An 11,916-nucleotide genomic window follows, 5' to 3' on the forward strand; every position below is an offset into this window, starting at 1 on the left:
TCTCACCCCAAAATGTGATGTCCTAGGGGGTAATGACCCAGTGATGTATTTTTCTTTGAATCGTCTTTTCCATCCCATTTATCTACCTGAACATTTTAATCTGTGCGTCTGTCCAACTCGTGTGTATGACGACACTGTAGCTTTTTAAAAAAAAAAAAATTTTTTTTAAAGTAAGCTCTATGCCCAAGGTAGGGGCTTGAAGTCAAGACCCCAGGAGGGAGAGTCCCAGGCTCCACGGAGGCAGCCAGCCAGGCACCCAGCAGTCCGAAGGTATAAGCACTTTGAGTTCTCTCAGTCAAAAGGGCAGGCTTGGGCTTTCCTGCCCCCCCAAGCAGAGGCAGCCGTGAAATCCCCGCTCCTGGCAGGGAGTCCGAGGGTCTGGTTCCTTCCGAAGGAGAACGTGCGGGCACGCGAGGTCCGGATTCAGGCCTCTGCCGCCCGAAAGGCCCTGCCGGGGGCAGGTTCCGGGAGGAGGCTGCTCGCAGCACCCGGGGGAGCCCGAACTGAGGGCGAGGGCAGCTCGTCGGGCTGAGGGCGGCCCGCGGAGCCAGCGGGAGCCGCAGCGCGGAGCCGGCCAGCGCGCCGGAGCCAGCGTCAGCGGGAAACCGGAACACCAGCAGCCACGGGGAAAGCGCCCTCCACCCCGGACCCACCCGCTGCAGCGCCCGCGCGGGGCTCCTCTGCGCTCCGGGCTCCTGGGGGACCGGCTCCGAGGCGGCGGCTTCCCGCCTGCCCCGCCAGCTGCGAGGCCGGAGCCCGCACGCCGCGCTCGGGAACCATCCTCGGGGCTCGTCCCCGCCGCCCAGCAGCGCGCACCGAGCTCCGCACCAGCCGCGAACCGCGTCGCCCCGAGGGCGGGCCCCGCACCTCGCAGGCCCGCACCCGAGCGCCCGCCGCAGCCGCCGCGTTGCTCCAGCCACCCGGCCCCAGGGCTGCGGTGCGGCGCGCGGGGCAACGCCGGGGCAGCCCTTTCCTCTCCGGCCAGGCCTCCTGAGGCTTCGGGGAGCCCCCGCAAACCCCGCCGTCGGAAGCCCGGGGCTCGGCTCGGGACCCAGAGACACGCTCGCGCCCCGCCAGCCCGCCGGGCCCGCCTGCAGCAGCCGCGAGCGGTGTCGGCCCGAGAGGGCCCCGGGGGGCAGCACGGCGCGCCCCCGCCAACGGCCTCGGGGCGCCGGGTCACCTCGATCCGCTCCGAGGGGCTCCTCGCCCTCCTCCCCGCGGCGCCGGGGAGCCGGAGGAGGGGAGGCCGCGGCCCTGGGCCGGGGGGGCGGGCCCGAGCGACGCCGGAGGGAACCGGCGAGTCCCTGGCTGGAGGTCGGGGGCCCGGGGACCGACGTGCCCCTCACCCGGCCCCGCCGCACCCGCCTCCCGAGCCAGCACCCCGCCGCCGGCCCCGCCGCGCAGCCCGGCAGCCAGGCCCGCCGGAAGGACCCGCCCCTTCCGGCGCCGCTCTAGGAGGAGGGGCCCCGGGCCTCTCAGTGGTACGCCGCGTACAGCCCCGCCCGGCTCCTCCGCGCTTTTCCACTTCCGCAAGGGCCTGCTCCGCCCGCCGCGGCGCCCGCCGGAGAGCCCGGCCCCGGCCCCGCCCCCGGCCCCGCCCCCGACCCCGCCCCTCACCTCTGCACCCGGTCCCCGACCCTGTCTGCCTCGCTCCGTCCTCCCTCGCCCCGTCCTCCCCTCCCTCGCCGCTGCGCCTCCTCCCTCGTGGCATCCTCCTCTCCCTACCCCCCCTGCGCCCTCGCCCCTGCATCCCCTACTTCGCCCTGTCCTCCTTCCTTCACCCCTGCGCACTCTTCCTTTCCCCGTCCCCCCCCTTGCCCCCTCCCTCGCCCCTGCGCCCCCCTCCCTCCTCTCCAGGCCCAGACGGTGCTCCTCACGCACAGCGGGTGTTCCGGGGCACTGGTGCTCGCCCTGCCTGGGACGCGCATCCCTGGCTGTCCGCTTGGCGCACTCTCACTTGCTGCCCCCTGGGAGCTCAGCTCCTCCGGGGAGCCCACCCGGCCGTCCTGTGTGTGCCCCTGTCCCGCTTCCCACAAACTTAGCTGCTTACAACCGCACTTGGCTGTTAGCAGGGTTCCTGCGGGGCGGGTATCCCGGTGCCCAGACACGTGGGCCGTCCTCTGCGGGTGCTGCCAGGCTGCGGCCGTGGTGCCAGCTGGCTGCGTTCTCAGCTGGAGGCTCGCCTGGGGAGGGATCCTCTTCCACACTCCCCTGCTTGTTGGCAGGATGCATTTCCTGGGGGCTGTGGCACGGAGGGCCTGCTTCTCAATGGCCATTGGCTAGAGGCTGGCCTTGGGTCCTAGCGGCCCCCAGCCATTCCCTGCCGTGTGGCCCCCTCCGCGGGCAGTTCTCAGCACGGCTGTTTGTTTCCTTAGGGCCAGCAAGAGAGCCTCTGTCCCGGGTCTGCGCACATGGACTCTCGTAGAGTGTAGCCTTACTGTGGGAGTGACGTCACCAATATACCGACCGAACCTCAGGCCTGACATCCTGCCTGTCACTTCTGCCATACTGTGGTTTCGAAGCAAGTCCCAGTGCCACCTGCATTTGGGGAGGGGAGCAGTCTCTGTAACACCACAGCTGGTCTGTTCCCCCACCTCGGACTCCTGGGCCCTGCCCCGCAATTTTTTTTCTAGCACATTCCAGGCTCTGACATACTCTGACATCTCCTTATTTGTGTGTTTATCAGGCAGAGGTAGGCCCGGAGGGCGAGGGGAGCGGGGCTCTGAGCTGCCCCGGTAGAGCAAAGGTCACAGCCAGGCCAGTTGAACCAATGTTTGGTTTCCCGGTGGCAATCTTGTGGCGGGTGGCGGAGGGAGCGGACACCTAACATTGGTAGGATTTAAAAGTGCCCCTAGATGACTCTTCTGGACGGCCGGGGGCCACAGCCCCTGCTCCAGAGCACAGGCGTGGGGACACTCGCAGGGGCTCGGGGAGGCCTCGGACGCCGGATGCTGAGCGAGGACCCGAGTGTCAGGCATCAGGTTTCCCGTTCCTAGAAACACCGATTCCTTGCCCGTGAGTGTGTTCCTCAATGATGCATCACACCCATTTACCTGGAAAAGCTAACCGCTGGCCCCTCGAGCCTGCGGTTAGTGACAGGCGGGTGGTAAGTACGCTCCTTCCCCGTGTCTGTCTGCTTACAGGCCTCATATGTCTCTATATGTTTCTTTTTATTTTTTTTTTTATTTTTTTTAAAGATTTTATTTATTTATTCGACAGACAGAGATCACAAGCAGGCAGAGAAGCAGGCAGAGAGAGAGGAGGAAGCAGGCTCCCTGCGGAGCAGAGAGCCCGATGCGGGGCTCGATCCCAGGACCCTGGGATCATGACCCGAGCTGAAGGCAGAGGCTTTAACCCACTGAGCCACCCAGGCGCCCCTATATGTTTCTTTTTAACGAGGCTCCACACCCAGCACCAGGGGCGGGAGCCGTGGGCAGCGATGGGCCCAACTCTCCAGGCCTGCTCTGCACCTATTTCCTGCCTGAGGCCCCTCCAGGACAGGGGTGCTCGGCTCTCCACCCACCCCTGCAGCTGGCTCAGCAGGCATGACCGGGGGAGCCGGACTGCAGCCACTGCCCCTCGTGCTGGCCAGGCGACGGGAGAGACACAGTCCCGGACAAGAAACCCCGCACGGTCCCTGCCAGCCCCACCCAGAGCAGAGCTGAGAACCAGCTTGGATGCTGGAGCAGCTGCAGCACCTACCCCGGCACGGGGGGCTGTGCACCGGCTGAACCGCTGGGGAACGTGCCAAGAACCTCGAAGCCACTTCGGCCGGGAGCCGGTCCCCACAGCCCCGGCCTCGGCCCTGCTCCTGGCACCCAGCACAAGAGCCTGGCGGAGGAGGACCCCTCAGAGCGCGTGCCCATCCCTGGAGCGGAATCTGGGCACCGGCCCCATTCTTGGCCTCACACCTGTCCCCAGCTGCCACCAACAGACCAGAAGAACTAACAAAACACAGAGACTAACAAAAGTCAAATTACAGGCTTAAGCCTTAATACAGCAATAATTACATTAGGTGTAAATGGCCTAAATACATCAATTAAAAGACAAAGATTGACAAAGTAAATTTTAAAACATGACCCAACTATATGCTGTCCACAAGAAAGGTATTTCAAATATAATACGATAGGTAAGCTGAGAGCAAAAAGGATGGAAAAAGTTATGTCAAGCCAACACTGATCAAAAGAGAGCAGAAATGGCCACATTAATACCACACAAAGTGGACCTCAGAATAAAGAGAATTACAGACAGAGAGGTACATTTTATACTGATGGAGGGATCAATCCATCAAGAAGACCTAGCAATCCTAAATTAACATGCACAAAATAAGAGATCTGTGAAATACATGAAGTAAAAACTGATTAATAGGAATGGAGAAAGAAACAAATCTGTAATTACGGGTGGTGACCAATGCCCCCTCACAACAACTGATCCAACAACTAAACAGAAAATTGGCAAGTAAGCAGAAGAACCAAGAAATGTCTTTAACCAGAAAAACCTAATCAACATTTATAAAACACTCCACTTTACTCAATAATACTGAAGGATATATTCTTTTCAAGTGCCCACACAGAACATATACCAAGCATATCCTGGACCATAAAACAAAGACCAAGAAACTTAAAAGAATTAAAATCATACGAAGTATATTCCTCACCATCACAGACTCCAACCAGAAATCAGTGACAGAAAGACAACAAGAAAGTCTCCGAAGACTTGGAAATCAAACGAAAGTCTGTGGATCAAAGAGAAAATCTCAAGGGAGGGTGGGGGGGGGGGTCAACAAACAAGCAACCAGAACTAAATGAAAATATATCTCAAAATTTGTAGGACCTAGCTAACGAAATTCATACATGAGGGGAAAATTTTCAAATCAATAGTCTAAACTCCCACCTCAAGACCCTACGGGGGAAAAAGAGCAAAATAAACCCAAAGCAACAAAAAGAAACAGTAATGACTATGAGCAGAAATCAATAAAACCAAAAAGAAAAAAAACCAATAAGAGAAAAAAATCAATGAAACAAAGAGCTGGCCCTTTAAACAGATCAATAATATGGACAAACCTCTAGCAAAACAAACAAAGAAAAAAGATAAAAGTCACAAAGTTTCCAATATCAGGAATGAAACAGAGGTCACGACAGAGCCTGCAGCTGTCAGGAGGATAATTAGGGCACACTTCAAACAACTCTACACATACAATTTTGACAACTTAGATGAGATGGACCAATTCCTACCAAAACTGACTCAAGAAGAAAAAGAAACTCTGGACTAGCACTCTGTCTCTTAGGGGACTGAATCAGTAATCAGACTGACCAATAAACAGAAGCCCAAGACCAGAGGGCTTCGCTAGTGAATTCTACTAAACACGTAGGGAAGAATGAATACCAATTCTCAAATTCTTCCCCAAAACTGCAGAGCAAGGAATCCTTCCTCGCTCCAATCAGCCCAACACCATGTGAGGCTAGCCTTACCCTGACACGAGAACCAGACAAAGATAGTACAAGAAAAGATACCATAGATCAATATCCATCACAAATACAGATGCGAAAATCATCAACAAAATACCAGAAAACTGAATTCAGCAATGGCATTTATTCTTAGGATGCAAGGATATTCAACATCCAAGTATCAACAAACATAACTGTGATTCAAGGCGGGCAGTAGGACGGGCTGGCCACCTTAACAGACTGAAGGGAGAAGAAAACCACACGAGCATCTCAACTGATGCAAAAAAGATCTGACAAAATTCAACACCTTCTGTAATAAAAACACCCAATAAACTAGGACTAGAAAGGGACATTCTCGACAGGATAAAAATCATGTGAGAAGCCCACAGCGAACATCACACTCAACGGTGAATGACTGAAAGCTTTTCCTAAGACAAAGAACAAGACAAGGACGCCCCCTTTTGCCGCTTTGATCCAACACAGTACTAGAAATTCTAGTAAGAGCAATTAGGCTAAATAATTATTTAAAAGATATATAAAATCTTAGTTTAAGGGGCGCCTGGGTGGCTCAGTCATTAAGCATCTGCCTTCGGCTCAGATCATGATCCCAGGGTCCTGGGATCAAGCCCCGCATTGGGCTCCCTGCTCAGTGGGGAGCCTGCTTCTCTCCCTCCCTCTGCAGCTCCCCCTGCTTGTGCTCCCTCTCTCGCTATGTCTCTCTCTGTCAAATAAATAAATAAAATCTTTTAAAAAAATAATTATTTAAATGATATATAAAATCTAAGTTTAAGAGTAAGAAAATTATCTGTTAGTAGATGACATGATCTTATATATTAAAAAACCCTAAAGAACCCACAAAAAGAATTGCTAGAGCTAATATATGCAGCCAGCAAAATTCCAGAATATAAAATCAACACACACACAAAATCAACATATTATTATACACTTTGGAAGAACAATAAAAAAAGGAAATTAAAAAAAGTTCCATTTACAATAACATTAAAAAACTGTAAGATACTCAGGAATAAATTTAGCCAAGGAGGCAAAAGACTTACACACTAAAAACTACAAAACGCGGCTTAAAGAAATTAATGAAGGTCTAAAGGAATGGAAAGACATCCCATGTTCATGGACAGGAAGACTTCCTATATCCAAGACGACAATACCACCCAGAATGACCTACAGATTCAGTGCAATCCCTACCAAAATTTCAAAGGTTCCCACCTTTTTTTAAAAAGAAAAATCCCATCCTAAAACGCATATGGAATCTCCAATGACCTTGAATAGTCAAAATAATCTTTGAAAAGAAAAATAATATTGAGGGATTTATAGTTCCTGATTTCAAAACTTACTGAAAAGCTATTGTAATCAAAATACTTAAGGACAGACGTAGAGACCAGTGGAACAGAACACAGCACCCAGAAACGAACACCCATCTATGGTGAACGGACTTTCCACAAAGGAGCAACGGCCGTTCAGTGGGGGAAGGACAGCCTTCTTAGCTCGTGGTGTTGGGCAAACGGCCCACACGCGGGAGACTGACGCTGGGCCCTCATCTTATACCACATACAAAAACTGACTCAAAATGGGCCAAAGACCTAAGCTTAAGAACTGAAACTATTAAACTCTTATATAAGAAAACACAGGGAGGGACGCCTGGGTGGCTCAGTGGGTTAAGTGGCTGCCTTTGGCTCAGGTCATGATCCCAGCATCCTGGGATCGAGTCCCGCGTCAGGCTCCTTGCTTGGCAGGGAGCCTGCTTCTCCCTCTGCCTCTGCCTGCCTCTCTGCCCGCTTGTGCTCACTCTCGCTCCTCTCTCTCTCTCTGACAAATAAATAAATAAAATCTTTAAAAAAAAAAAAAAAAAGAAAAGAAAACACAGGGAAAAGCTTTGCTGACCTTGGGTTGGACAAGTATTTCTTGGATATAACAGCCAAAGTACATGCAATAGAAAAAAAAAAAAACAAAAAACCCAGAAAAATTGTACTTAATCCATGAAAAGCTCTCATGCATCAAAGTACACTGTTGAGAGAGTGAAGACAGACCGGGAGGAAAGAGTCTTACATCCTCCTCCAACAGGGGTTTAATTTCTAGAACATATAAGGGAGGGGTGCTTGGGGGGCTCAGTCAGACCTGCCTTTGGTTCAGGTCAAGATCTCAGGGTCCTGGGATCGAGCCCCATGTCAGGCTCCCTGCTCGGCGGGAAGCCTGCTTCTCCCTCTGCCTGCCACTCACCCCGCTTGTGTGTGTGTGTGTGCGTGCGCACACGCGCGCTCTATCTCTCTCTCCTTTAAAAAAGAAAAGGAAATGGAAAATTTTGCATTATACTTATTTTACCACAATTAAGAAATTTAACAATGTAATATACCAAAAATCATTCTATATACACTTGAACAGGTGAATGGTATGCTATGTGAATTATATCTTAACAAAACTGTTAATAATATCTTAACAAAACTGTTTTTTGGGGTTTTTTAAAAGATTTTATTTAAAAAAAAAAAAGATTTCTTTATTTGAAAGAGAAAGAGAGAGCGCACAGGGGGAGGGGTAGAGGGAGAGAGAAACTCAAGCAGATGCCCCACTGAGCGCAGAGCTTGACATGGGGGCTCGATCTCGCAACCCTGAGATCCTGACCTGAGCTGAAATCAAGAGTCCGACGCTCAAGCGACCCCGCACGCACACAGGCACCCCCTCGGTGAAATCATTACAACAGAGATAAAGCTCGGCGGGCACACACCTTGTTCCACATCGTCAGCTGTCAGGGGACACAAAGGGAAGCTACAGCCAGACTGCCTTGCACCACCAGGGGACTGAGGTCAGCAGGACAGACCCAGGTGCTGGTGAGCACGTGACACCAGGACAGCCTCACCCCACCCCCACCCCCGGCACAGCTCGGTGGCGCGGCCTCATGAGAAAGCAAGCAGGGAGGCCTGCAGCCCCCTTCCCCGGCACCCGGCAATCCCACTCCCAGGCACCCACCCGAGGCAAATGAGCGCCTGTGCTCACGAGGACTCACACAGAAATGTCCACGCAGCCCCGCCCCGGGGACAACCCGAACGTCCACCCACCAACAGATGGACACAACGTGGCCTCCCCACACAGCGGAGCACCACTCGCCAGGGACAGGGGCACAGGCCTGACCTTGACCGCAACGTGGTGACCCTCAAAACCAGGCTAGAGGAGAGAGGGCGGGCAGCAGGGGCTGTGTGTCGCGGGACTCCCACTGTGAGACGTCCAGAAGAGACCAGTGTACGGGGACGGCACGTGGGCCGGCACTGCTGGCGGGGTGGGCACAGGTGGGACTGGCCACAAAGGGACCGGAGGCATGTCTGGGGTGACAGACGTGTTCTAGAGCCGGATGCCGGGGGTCGCTGCACAACTGCCCCCCCGCGGTGGTGAACCAGACGACACAGGAGCGGCGCCTCCATAAAGCCGGGCTCCCTAACATGGGCCCCGGAAGCAGAGAGGGAAGGCGCAGTCTCATGTGCAGTCTGGGGGAGAGGGCCCACTCCGTGGAGGAAGCCCACGTGGGGTCCAACTTCACCCCACAGCCAACTCAACAACAGCTAACACCTGCCCCAGGCCTGCTGCAAAGGCGACAAAGGACGCCTTCCTCGCCACCATCCCCACTGCGACAAGGACTCCCATCAGCCTAATTTTATGGAACAAGAAGCAGAGGCCTGGAGAGGTCAGGTAGCGAGTATGGGGTGGGACAGGGTTGGGCTCGGGTCTGAGCCCCTGGCCCGGGGCCTCTTCTCGGGCCCGCCGCACTGAGGAGGACCGGGCAGGTCTGGGAACAGGACCGCAGGGTGAACACGGATGGACTCTGCCCCCCGAACACAGGAAGGATTTCAGCCGAAGGAAAGACACCACTGCAAGGCCAACAGGTGATGGACACTTGGCCTATGACCTTGAAGCCAAAGGGTGATGCCTGGAGGACACGAGAACTTGTGTGAAGCAGGACAAGGTAGGGGACAGGAAGGGCCGTGGAGCGCTGGACTGCCGGGAGCCTCACCAGCGAGCTGAGTGGCCGCCACAGGCCCTGTGCTGCCATGCGGGGGCCGGGGAGCAGGGAGGCCAGCACCGGCCACGCAGGGAGAGCGCTGGGCTGCAGCAGGGCTGGTGGCTGGGCGCCTGGCTTCAATCTGGAGGCAGCCGTGGACCCTGCACGCACACAGGCCTGTTTCTCCGTTCCTGCCCCTTGCCCCCCATTCTGTGAGACCCTGTGGCCAGGCACCAGTCATCCCTCCACCCCCAGCAGCCCCGCCCCAGAGCCCGGGTGCCCTCTCTGGTGCACCTTCAGGCAGGACACAGCTCTGCCTGGAGCCTCCTCTGAGGCCAAACCACATGGGACCCCTCACCAGCGCGGGTGGGAGCCCATGACTCCTCTCCATCTGGAAGGTTCCAGGTGGGCCCTGGGTCCATCAGCTTCTGCAAACCCAGTGGTCACCAGAGGGCCAGTGTTCAGCAAGCTCCATTGTCAGGAGCCTCGCTTTTGGGTCAATGCCTCATCCTTGGTTCTTGCAGAGAGAACAAGGACAGGAAAGGCACAGGCCACCTGCTTCCTGTTTTGGGAGAAAGGATGTCCTGAGACCACCCCAGGGTGGGGGGGGGGTGAGTGGACAATGGCAGCTGAACCGGGGGTGGGGGGCATAGGTGCGCAGGAGAGGGGAGGAGCCCGGCGCTGTGGGGAGGATGGGGGCTGCAGGGCCGGTGTGCCCAGGGGCTGTCTGCGTGCGCCCCCCCCCCGATCTCTTGTCCTGGCCGGCAGCCCTGAGGGCCCAGAAGAGGGAGCAGAGCCTGCTGGCTGAGCATGCTCCCAGGGCCAGGACCGGGTGGGGGCACACAGGGCCTTGAGGTGGCCCCAGGGGCTGGTTCCAAGGTGCGAGTGGAGAGCGAGCTTGGGAAGGGTTTCCTCAGCCCAGTGGGCTTGTTTGTCCTCTCCATGTCGGGGGTCAGTTGTGGGGGAGCAGAAGGGAGAGGGGTGAGTGGGCAGACCCAGTGCTGGGAGGGGGATAGAGCGTGACAGAGCCTGGACTCATCTTCCCCCCAGGAACAGCTCCAAGGGTCAGAGCGGGGACCACCACCATCAACCCCCGCACGGGAGCACCAGCGCCTGGTGGCCAGCACCTCAGTCAGCCTCCACACGGATCCTAGGAGACAGGTTCTGCTTTTCTCTGGCTCTGTGGGCCAAGGGACTGTGCCCAGAGGGGCCGCGTGGCTGGCCCAGGTTACACAGCTGGGAAGTGGCCCATTCAGACTTGAGGCCTGGCCGGCAGGTCAGCCCCGGGGGCTCCTTATCATCTCAGCAGCTCCCACGTACACTGACAAAGGCCAGGGAGACTCTTAACAGCATCCAAGCCGCATGGCCACCAGCTCCAGAAGTTTCCAGCATTAGGGCTCTTGAGAAGCACCCTCTGGGCGTTGGCGTAGCTGCAGGTGCCCTGGGGTGAGGACCTCGGGGCTGACCGAGCGTCAGAGGCTGCTTTCCCAGCCGCGGCCTCTCCCTGTCCTGTGCTAGTGACCTCTGGGACAGACGTGTCCTTGCTTGTCCGTGGGCGAGCCTGGCTCTTGGAAGCCTCCTGCCCCGGCTTTCCGTCTAGAAGAAGGGACCTCAGCCAAGTGCCTGCTGTCACCCACTACAACCTCCCGAGGCCAGCCCGAGCCGAAACAGAAACACAGAAACCGCCAGTTCCGCGGGACAGGGAGGGAGGGAGAGGCCTGTCTCCATTTACAGAGGTCTGTGGGCAGAACCCAGTGCTCCTGGGCCCGCTGGCTGCTGCCGCTGCAAACGCATGGGGGACACAGGCATGACGAACAGCCCTGACAGGTCACGGAGCACCCTGACAGACTGACGGACCGAGGACTGAGGAGGCCAGCAGGAGCTACTGGACGCACTCCGGAGGGCCACAGGCAGGGGCCTGGCACTCGTGAGATGAATTCCTGGTTTTGGGGCACGTGCTCCAGCACCCCCATGTGTCTGCGGGTCCCCCCCAGGCCAGGCTGTCACCAAGCCCCATCTCTCCCATCCTGGCAAACACCTCCCTAAACTCAGCCCGGGCTGACGCCACTCCGCCTGCCCTCACGGAGCTCTGTCTCAGCCCCTGGTTATGGGCTGGATCGTGTCCCCAGAATCCACATGCTGGGTCCTGTCTCAGGACTTCAGAGGGTGACCATGCTTGGAGATGGGTCTTTGTGGAGGTCATGAGGGTAGAGGAGATCACTGGGGGCCCTGATCCCCACTGACCGACGCCCTTACAAGAAGAGACCAGGGCGCAGACACACACTGAGGGATGACCACATGAGGACGCGGGGACAGGATGGCCGCCTACACACCCAAGAGAGAGCCCTCGGGAGCAACCAATACTGCTGACACCTTGGCCTTAGCCTTCTGGCCTCCAGGACTGTGAGACCTTTCTGTCATTTCGGCCCTCCAGCTCTGCCGCTGTCTCTCCTGCAGCCCCTGGCA

Source organism: Martes martes (genome assembly GCF_963455335.1).
Source record: "Martes martes genome assembly, chromosome: 4".
NCBI classification, from domain to species: Eukaryota; Metazoa; Chordata; class Mammalia; order Carnivora; family Mustelidae; genus Martes; species Martes martes.